This window comes from Lathyrus oleraceus, chromosome 6 (genome assembly GCF_024323335.1).
Source record: "Lathyrus oleraceus cultivar Zhongwan6 chromosome 6, CAAS_Psat_ZW6_1.0, whole genome shotgun sequence".
In the NCBI taxonomy this organism is placed as follows: Eukaryota; Viridiplantae; Streptophyta; class Magnoliopsida; order Fabales; family Fabaceae; genus Lathyrus; species Lathyrus oleraceus.
The window spans coordinates 292,919,282-292,928,956 of record NC_066584.1 but is presented as its reverse complement, the minus strand read 5'-3'; positions in this window follow the sequence as shown (position 1 = coordinate 292,928,956).

The window sequence follows — 9,675 nt, the reverse complement described above, 5'->3', positions numbered from 1 at the left end:
AATAGCAGGGGATGGATTACACATCCCTTTTATCTGCCAATTGCCTCTTAAGAGGACTTTACCTGCTTGGCACAAAATTAAACAAACAAAGACATGGCCTCTTAAGGAGGGCTTCAAACAGGTGCCTACCAATAACAGTAGGTCTTCCAGACTACATGAAGATTAGAGATTATACCTAAGTGGTATGCCAACAAGCAAAAGCAAAGCAAAGTTCAAATGAACTTAAAGCAACTTAGGTACCTGTGAAAACAGCTAAACCAATCAGTACAACTTTCAGACAAACAGACAACAGTTAATAACCAACAGACAATCCCAATGTACAACACAAAAGCCATAAGGCAAACTCAAATGAGTTATCATCAACCTACAAAACGGCAAGTGTTATCAATCAAAAGCAAATATTAATGTTCAAGTGATGAAGCATCATCAACCATGGAACTTGGATGCTTAAACCTGAAATTCAAAGCTCACATGTAAGCAACAAACCACTAGGTCAAAGCCTAGGGTCAAAGATGAAGAAAAAATTTAAAACAGGAGCTGAAATTCAACACATTGCAACTTCAAACATATATTAAAATTTCCTAAAAACACTCACATCAAAATCAATCATCAAAGGCATTTCATGATCAAAAGAAGTCAAAGGCAATTTCAAGGCTCATATATGGACATCATGAATGAAAATTCCAAAACAAAACAGAAATGATTCAAATAATTCTGGAAAAATTCATAAGCAGTCAACACATCCAATACAATCATCATATAAAAAATCAGGATCAACAGAAGTCATTTGATATGGAAGTTAAATTGCACAAGTTGAACAACCAAACGTGTGACACAAATTGTCACACCATGTTAACACATGCATAAAACAGAAATGGTAAATGGGAAAAATGCCAAACCAAGCCTAAAACATCCATTAACATGTCTAGAATCATCATGTAAAATTTCATGCAATTTGGATTAAAATAAAGCATTTCACAATAGAAAGATCAAGGTAAGGTCACACATGCACATATGATCAAAGATTCTAGCACCAACAGAAATCCAGCCATGCACAACTTCTGAAATTAACATCATAAAAAGCTAGACAAACAGAGGATCATGTAGCAAAAAACCAAGCATTTTTTGGATCATTTTTCAATTTTTTATGCATTTTCCAAGTTGGAAGAAAAAATGGAAATCAAATGAAGCATGCAACATGTAATTTGGAGGGAAAACAATAAAATGAATGAACATTTGAATATTTGCGCCAGGCCAGAATCGAACTCGGTAAACATTTGAAATGGAGCGCGCGCCATACACAAAACGACGCCGTTTTGCAAAAACCCTAACAGAACCAGAACTGGACGCAAAACGGACGCTGTGGACGCTTAACATGAAGATCTTCATCTTCTTCACGAAGAAGAAGATGAACAGTAACAACATCAAGAACAAATTTTCCAGAAATTCCAAACAAGCATATCATTTCAAAGATCTTTCAATGGAGATCACAAATCAAGCAATAGCTAAGCATAATTCCACATAATCAATGAGAATCGAGCAAAATAACATTTGTGCACAAAACTTCCATCACACATAACTAACTCAATAATGCATCATTTTTCATGAAATTTTCACCAGAATCATCAGCAACATGAGATCTACAAGAATATGTGCATGAATTTGAGAATTATGAAGCTCGAAAAACTCACCTCTTGATGAGCAGTTCCTTGTAATGCACGATCCAATGCTCCAAATGATCCAAATCCAGTCCAGAATGCTTGTGATGATGTTTGGTGAAGAAAAGGAAGCTTGAACACGTGTAGATCTAGCTTAATCTTGAATTTCCATTTTCAACTTCATGAGCTTCAACCACTTGAATCTTGCACGAATTCAACAAACCAGCACTTGATCTGCACTAAATCAAAGCCAGGGAACAAGAATATGAAGTAAAATTGCAATGCTATTTGAAGAAAATTTGAATTATGAATGGAAGAAAATTTTGGAGGGAGAGAGAATTTTGGATCTAGAAATGTGAATTGTGATTAACCTCCCTCAATTCTGTTATGATTATGGTATTTATATGAAGTCTTAATCACACTGAAAATGTTAATTAAGCTTGGTTAATGGTAATTGGCAAAAATGAGGTGTTTTGACAAAACTTGAAAATTAGTGGTGCATGAAGTAATATGGACGTGAACAGTAGCCAATGCATGATCAAAACAGAGTTATGTATTGATACAAAGCTCGTATGTATCAATACATAGCACATTTTGCCCTGCATGGATCGATACGAAACTCGTATGTATCAATACATAGCACATTTTGCCCTGCATGGATCGATACGAAACTCGTATGTATCAATACATAGCACATTTTGCCCTGCATGGATCGATACGAAACTCGTATGTATCAATACATAACACATTTTGCCCTGCATGGATCGATATGAAACTCGTATGTATCAATACATAGCACATTTTGCCCTGCATGGATCGATACGAAACTCGTATGTATCAATCCATAGCACATTTTGGCCATGCACACTTGATGATGATTTGATCATATCTCCTCAACCATTCATCATATGCTCATGATCTTGGACTTTTTGGAAATGGTAGAGAAAGATCTACAACTTTCATGTTCAACAAAATTTCATTTGAAGCTTTTTTGATGCTGGAAAGTTGAGTTGAAGTTGGTCCAAAACCCTTCCATTTTTGAAAATATTAGGTCACTTTCCATTTCTGGAAGCTTTTGACTTGACTTCAAATTCTTCAATGTGAGTGTTTGAGATGTCAAATGAGACTTGTTTGAACATGAATGAAGTATTTCTAATCATCTCCCACCTCCAAATCCACAGTTGACTTTCTAGGTCTTCAAATGACCTGGAAATGTCCTGATGAAATTTAAACCTCTACCACTTGGGATTTTGCTTCAAAATGACATCATAGCTCATATGAACTCTTGATAATGATCATGGGGTCCAAATCTCAAGAATAACCACCATCTATTGCTCAATGAATGCCTTTCATTGCTTGACCTGCAAATGCTTCAGCTGCAAGTAACAAGGGTTAATGACATATTTTTGTACCTTTTGGTTAGTGATAAAAAGAAAAACAATGATATACAAATGCAAGCAATGCTTGGTGATCAAGAACCACTCTCAAAGAATATCCCACCCATAGGGAAGGGAGCAAGGTATCTAATGATCCTTGAGGCAATGCTATGTTAGGATGTGATGCCATGAGGGATCTTAGGGACAAAATTGGGGTCTTACAGCTTGATCCTTAGATCAATGCACTCCTCCAACCCCATAATACAGGCCTCATACTCAGCCATATTATTCGTGCATTTGAAAGTTAGCCTTGCTGTAAAAGGAAAATGTGTGCCCTGAGGAGTAATAATTACTGCCCCAATACCAATTCCATATTGATTTACAGCGCCATCAAATACCATGCTCCATCTAGAACCTGGTTCTGGCCCTTCATCAAGTGTAGGCTCATCACAATCTTTCATTTTCAAATATAGAATCTCCTCATCTGGGAAGTCATACTGAACAGACTGATAATCCTCAATCGGCTGATGTGCCAAGTGATCAGCCAAGATACTACCTTTAATAGCCTTTTGAGCTCGATACTCGATATCATACTCAGACAGCAACATCTGCCAATGGGCAATCCTCCCTGTTAAAGCAGGCTTCTCGAAGATATACTTGATTGGATCCATTTTGGATATCAACCGAGTCGTATGATTTAACATATACTGGCGTAAGTGCTTAGCGGCCCAAGCCAAAGCACAGCATGTCTTCTCAAGCATTGAGTATCGAGACTCACAATCAGTGAACTTCTTGCTCAAATAGTAAATATCATACTCTTTCTTCCCTGATTCGTCTTGCTGACCAAGGACACAACCCATTGAGTCTTGAAGAACAGTCAGATACATAATCAAGGTCTTCCTTCCACGGGCGGAGACAGGATCAGAGGCTCAGATAGATACTCTTTAATACTGTCAAAAGCTTTTTGGCAATCCTCGGTCCAATCATGAAACTGATCTTTCCGGAGGAGCTTGAATATCGGTGAATATGTGGCAGTCATGTGGGATATGAATCTGGAAATGTAATTCAAGCGGCCAAGAAAACCTCGGACTTGCTTCTCAGTTCTGGGCTCAGGCATCTCTTGTATTGCTTTGACCTTTGCAGGTTCAACTTCAATACCTCTTTCACTGACAATAAAGCCCAATAACTTACCGGAACGGACTCCAAATGTACACTTGTTGGGATTCAGACGAAGCTGATACTTTCTCAAACGTTGAAAAAGCTTCAACAAGTGCTCTACATGTTCAACTTCCGTTCTTGATTTCGCAATCATATTATCAACATATACCTCAATCTCCTTATGCATCATATCATGAAACAAGGTGGTCATAGCTCGTTGGTACGTGGCTCCGGCGTTCTTCAAACCGAAGGGCATCACTCGATAACAGAATGTTCCCCAAGGTGTGATGAATGTTGTCTTCTCCATATCCTCGGGTGCCCTTTTAATCTGATTATATCCGGAAAATCCATCCATAAATGAGAAGACATTGAATTTAGCCGTATTATCTACCAACATATCAATGTGTGGTAGAGGGAAATCATCTTTCGGACTAGCTTTATTCAAGTCTCTATAGTCCACACACATCCGGACTTTTCCATCTTTCTTAGGCACGGGCACAATATTGGCCACCCACTGAGGATACGTAGAAGTCACCAGAGACCCCGCATCAATTTGCTTCTGAACTTCCTCTTTAATCTTTACTGCCATATCAGGATGAGTTCTTATGAGCTTCTGCTTTACAGGCACGCACTCAGACTTTAAAGGTAGGAAATGTTGCACAATATCAGTATCTAGACCAGGCATGTCTTCATATGACCAGGCAAAGACGTCAACATATTCTCGTAGCAATTCAATCAACCCCTTCTTAACAGACTCTTCCAGGAGTGCCCCAATCTTCACTTCTCGCACACAATTCTCAGACCCCAAGTTGACTGTTTCCAGATTCTCAAGATGCGGCTGAATGATCTTCTCTTCATGCTCAAGTAGACGGGTAATCTCGTCAGGAATCTCTTCAACATTATCTTCTTCCGCCTCAAATACAGGGAATTCAAAGTTGGGAGATGGTGTTGGATCATTATGTTCAATGGGTTTGATCAACCTGCATAATTTTTTTTGGATATAAAGAGCTTTTAGAATTCAAACAAGGCAAATCATTATGCAGATGAAAAGATTGATTTTATTCCTTTTTTTTTTGTTTTTTTGTTGTTTTTTTTTTTTTTTGAGGTTTTATGTGATCACCAATTTCATGCAAAAGCGAAAAGGGAAAATAATTGGAAAAACAAACATTTAACATGAATCTATTGAATGAAAATATCATTGTATTTATGCGTCAGCAATGTCATCACTTCTCCTTTTGGCATGGGAGAAGGGTTTTTAAACACAATGAACATTACTTTGACTTATGGATAACTGTTGGAATATCCACAACGACCCAATTATTGCAGATCCCTCCAGGGATGATGAAGTTTCCAGAATCCTCTTCGTCCTCTTCCAAGATAGCAGCAACCTCCTCGTCTTGATTGGTGTGGATGAAACCTCCACTCTTGAACAACCCTTGCGTATTGGAAACCCTAGAAGAATAACCTATGCCAGCCCGTGACTTGTTGTCTTTTAACTCAATCATTTGCCCCAAACCAGCAGTTGCGCCATGCTCAATGGCCAACTTTGCATCTTTGTAGGAAGCAAATGAAGAAGTTCCCTTCTTAATAGGCTCAGCAATAGATAAAGCTTGGAACGGAGTTCCAACTTCATCCTCAGCATCTATATAAGAGAAGGAAGACAAATGGCTAACCAGGAGAGCCTTTTCTCCCCCTACCACCACCAGCTTCTTATTCTTTACAAATTTCAATTTCTAGTGTAGGGTGGATGTCACGGTGCCAGCCTCGTGAATCCATGGGTGAATATCCATAACCTGGAAATCACTTGGTCCAATTTTGACTGGGAGATCAACCTCGCTAATCACAGTTTTGCGAGACCCATCGAAAGCCTTCACAACTACTCCACTCTTCCTCATGGGAGGCCCTTGATATGACAATTTCGAGAGAGTGGTTTTTGGCAATACATTCAATGATGACCCAGTGTCCACCAGAACATTGGACATGGCGTCGTCTTTGTAACCCATAGATATGTGTAAATCCAAGTTGTGGTCTCTTCCCTCCTCAGGGAGATCAGAGTCACAAAAACTCAAGTTGTTACAAGCGGTAATGTTTGCAACAATGCTATCAAATTGTTCTATCGTGACATCGTGATCCACATACGCCATATCCAAAACCTTCTGCAGAGCCTCTCGGTGTGGTTCTGAATTCAAAAGCAATGATAACACAGATATTTTGGATGGCGTTTGTAGAAGCTGGTCTACAACGTTGTACTCGCTTCTCTTGATGAGCCTCAGCATCTCATCACAGTCTTCTTTCGTATTGCCACTCGGGCTAGCAGAAGTAGGAGTTCTTAACGTAGAGGAGGGCTTAACAACAAGTTCCGGATTCGGAGTGCTCACAGCATCCCCAATCGGGCGCTCAACAAAATCGGCATCAACACTTCCTTGAACATCAGCTTGAGGCTTCGACGGTGCTGAAAATACACGACCGTTGCGGGTCAAACCGCTGACGTCGGCAATGTTAACAACAAATGAAGAGGGCAAGGACACCTCTTTCCCATTTTCCACTGCCACAGCGTTATAGCGATAGGGAACCGCTTTCTCAGAGGAGTACGATACAGGTCTGGCAGGCTTGATAGTCAGAGCAGGAGGAGCCTTCTGCTTGCTACCATCATACTTGATGACAACAGGCTCAGGTATCCGGAATACCGAGGAAATCACATTGACTTCGAGTTCATCTTCGTCAACATTTCTATTTTGAAGGATCTCAATGACTCCTTCGTCCAACATCTCTTGCACATCTTTGCGCACCTGGCGACATCCTCTCTGATTGACAGAACAGACTCTACATCTATCGTGATCATGCTCATAATGGCTATAGTCACACAGCAATCTATGCATCTCAACCAGCGATTGTCGGATATGACTGACATATTTCACCTTGTACTTTCCAGGGCCGCCCTGGACCATATTGACAGACTTCCCATGCTCGGGCAATGGGTTCTTCTTCACATTTGGACATACGTCCTCGAAAAACAGAATCCCACTTCTCACAAGGTCTTGCACCTTGGTCTTCAGGGGATAACAGTTCTCTACGTCGTGTCCGGGAGCACCAGAATGATACACACAGTGAAGCTCGGGCTTGTACCACCACTGGGGGTTAGCAGGTACAGCGGGAGGGTCTCGCGGAGTGATCAACTTTCTATCGATCAGAGATGGATAGAGTTCGGCATAAGTCATCGGAATTGGATCAAAGGTGACCCTCTTCCTCTCATAGCTGGTGTTGGTATTACTGTTGTTATTTCGAGGCTGATAGGCCTGCTGTTGTGGACGCTGTTGTTGTTGATATTGCTGAGTTTGCGGTTGCTGATAGTGTTGAGCTTCCCTGAAAACAGGTGCTATATGAGCCACCTGATGTTGATTGTTGATCGGGCGAGCAATCTTCCTCTTCACAGAGGGTCTTCTTTTGACATGGGAAGACACGGCATGTGCCTCTCCTTCCTTCTTCTTTGCAAAGCTTCCATATCTCTTTGCCGAAGAGCCTTCGTCTCGGGTTAAGCGTCCTTCACGGACCCCCTCTTCCAATCTCATCCCCATATTCACCATCTCGGTGAAGTCTGAGGGAGCACTGGATATCATCCTCTCGTAATAAAACGAGTTCAAGGTCTTCAAGAAGATCTTGGTCATATCTTTTTCCTCTAGGGGAGGCACTATCTGAGCTGCCAATTCGCGCCATCTCTGGGCGTATTATTTGAAGGTCTCTTTCTCTTTCTGGGACATCGCCCTCAACTGGTCCCTATCAGGAGCCATATCCACATTGTATTTATATTGCTTGACAAAGGCCTCGCCAAGGTCGTTGAAAGATAGGATGTTCGAACTCTCCAAACCCATGTACCACCAGAGAGCGGCACCGGACAGACTGTCCTGGAAATAATGGATGAGCAGTTGGTCATTGTCAGTTTGCGTTGACATCTTGCAAGCATACATCACAAGATGGCTGAGTGGGCATGTGTTTCCCTTATACTTCTCAAAGTCAGGCACTTTGAATTTAATAGGGATCTTCACGTTGGGCACAAGGCACAACTCAGCAGCACTTTTACCAAAGAGGTCTTTCCCCCTCAAAGTTTTCAGTTCCTTGCGAAGCTCAAGGAATTGGTCCTTCATATCATCCATCTTTTCATAAACATCTGGGCCCTCAGATGGCTCAGAGTGGTAGATGGTATCTTCGACCCTTGGTAACGTGTGCATAACGGGCGGTGGCACTGAAAGGACCGGGCTAGATGCCGGCAGAGAAGCAAGAGTAGGGGCGAAACCCTCTGGTATAAAGTTGGGGGGCATTCCCCAAGGGAACCTGGCTGGCATAGATGGCGCAAAATGAGTCGTTACAGCAGGAACAGTAGAAGTCACGATCTCAGAAATGACCGTCCTCTGGGGAGGAGTTGATGGCATTGGAGAAGATTGGCTCTGAGCGGCCAAGAATGACTCCATCAAGGCAGTCAACCTGGCTACTTCCTCCTTCAACTTGCGGTTTTCTTATTTTAGATGATCCATCAGTCTTGAAGAATTGGCTCTGGCGTAGTACCGATGAGTCAGCTTGTCTTCAAAATAAATGAAGAACACAGAGTTATACCATAGGACAAGAAGCCGGGAACAAAACCTGCTTATGCACATGATGCATGCAATGCTTGTGCATATGATTTGTTTTTATTTCAGATAAATTTTAGAGTTCTATTTGCAAATATTTGGAAGTATTAAACATTTATCATATATGAAAGTATCTTGTCACTAATATCTGGAAAATAGTTTTACATCAAAGAAGTACAACATTGGTAATCATATACAAGAGAAAAGAAAATAATCATCCTATGGATCCCTAGAAACAATCATCTAAAGCTCGGGACACAGGAAGATAAAATGCACGAAGCCTCTTCACCTCCTCTTCATAGGCTGCCTCCATATCTGCCTTCTCCTTGGCGAGTCGATCGTACTTCCTCTTCCAGAACATGGAAGACTGAGGAAGTAGAGAAGTCCATGCATCATTAGGATCATCAATAACCTGATGCTCGAGGAACTCAATCAAAGCATCCTTTTCCTTGATCTGCTGAAGCAACTCTTCTCGTTCGCGGATCCAGACACGTGAACGGTCTTCGTCTCTCAACTCCTCTACTCCTTGGTTAGGGAGGGTTGAAGGCCCAACCATAACCAAAGGTGTAGGTCTTGGATACTCGTACGGCATGAGATACTCAGACGCTCTCTTCCTAACCCAAGCAGTGTAAGGCTCCAAAGCGTCACAGTTCTTAGGACCTAACTCCTTCCTTCCTTTCTTATGAATCTTGCGCCAAGCGCGGACCATCCTAGCTTTCAAGCCTTGGGGATCTTTACCCTCCTGAAAGAACACACCCTCTAACAGAATGTTATTGGGTTTATCCTTTAGGGGGAACCCAAGCTGACGTCGTGCCAAAATAGGGTTGTAGTTAATCCCACCACATGTACCGAGAAGAGGTA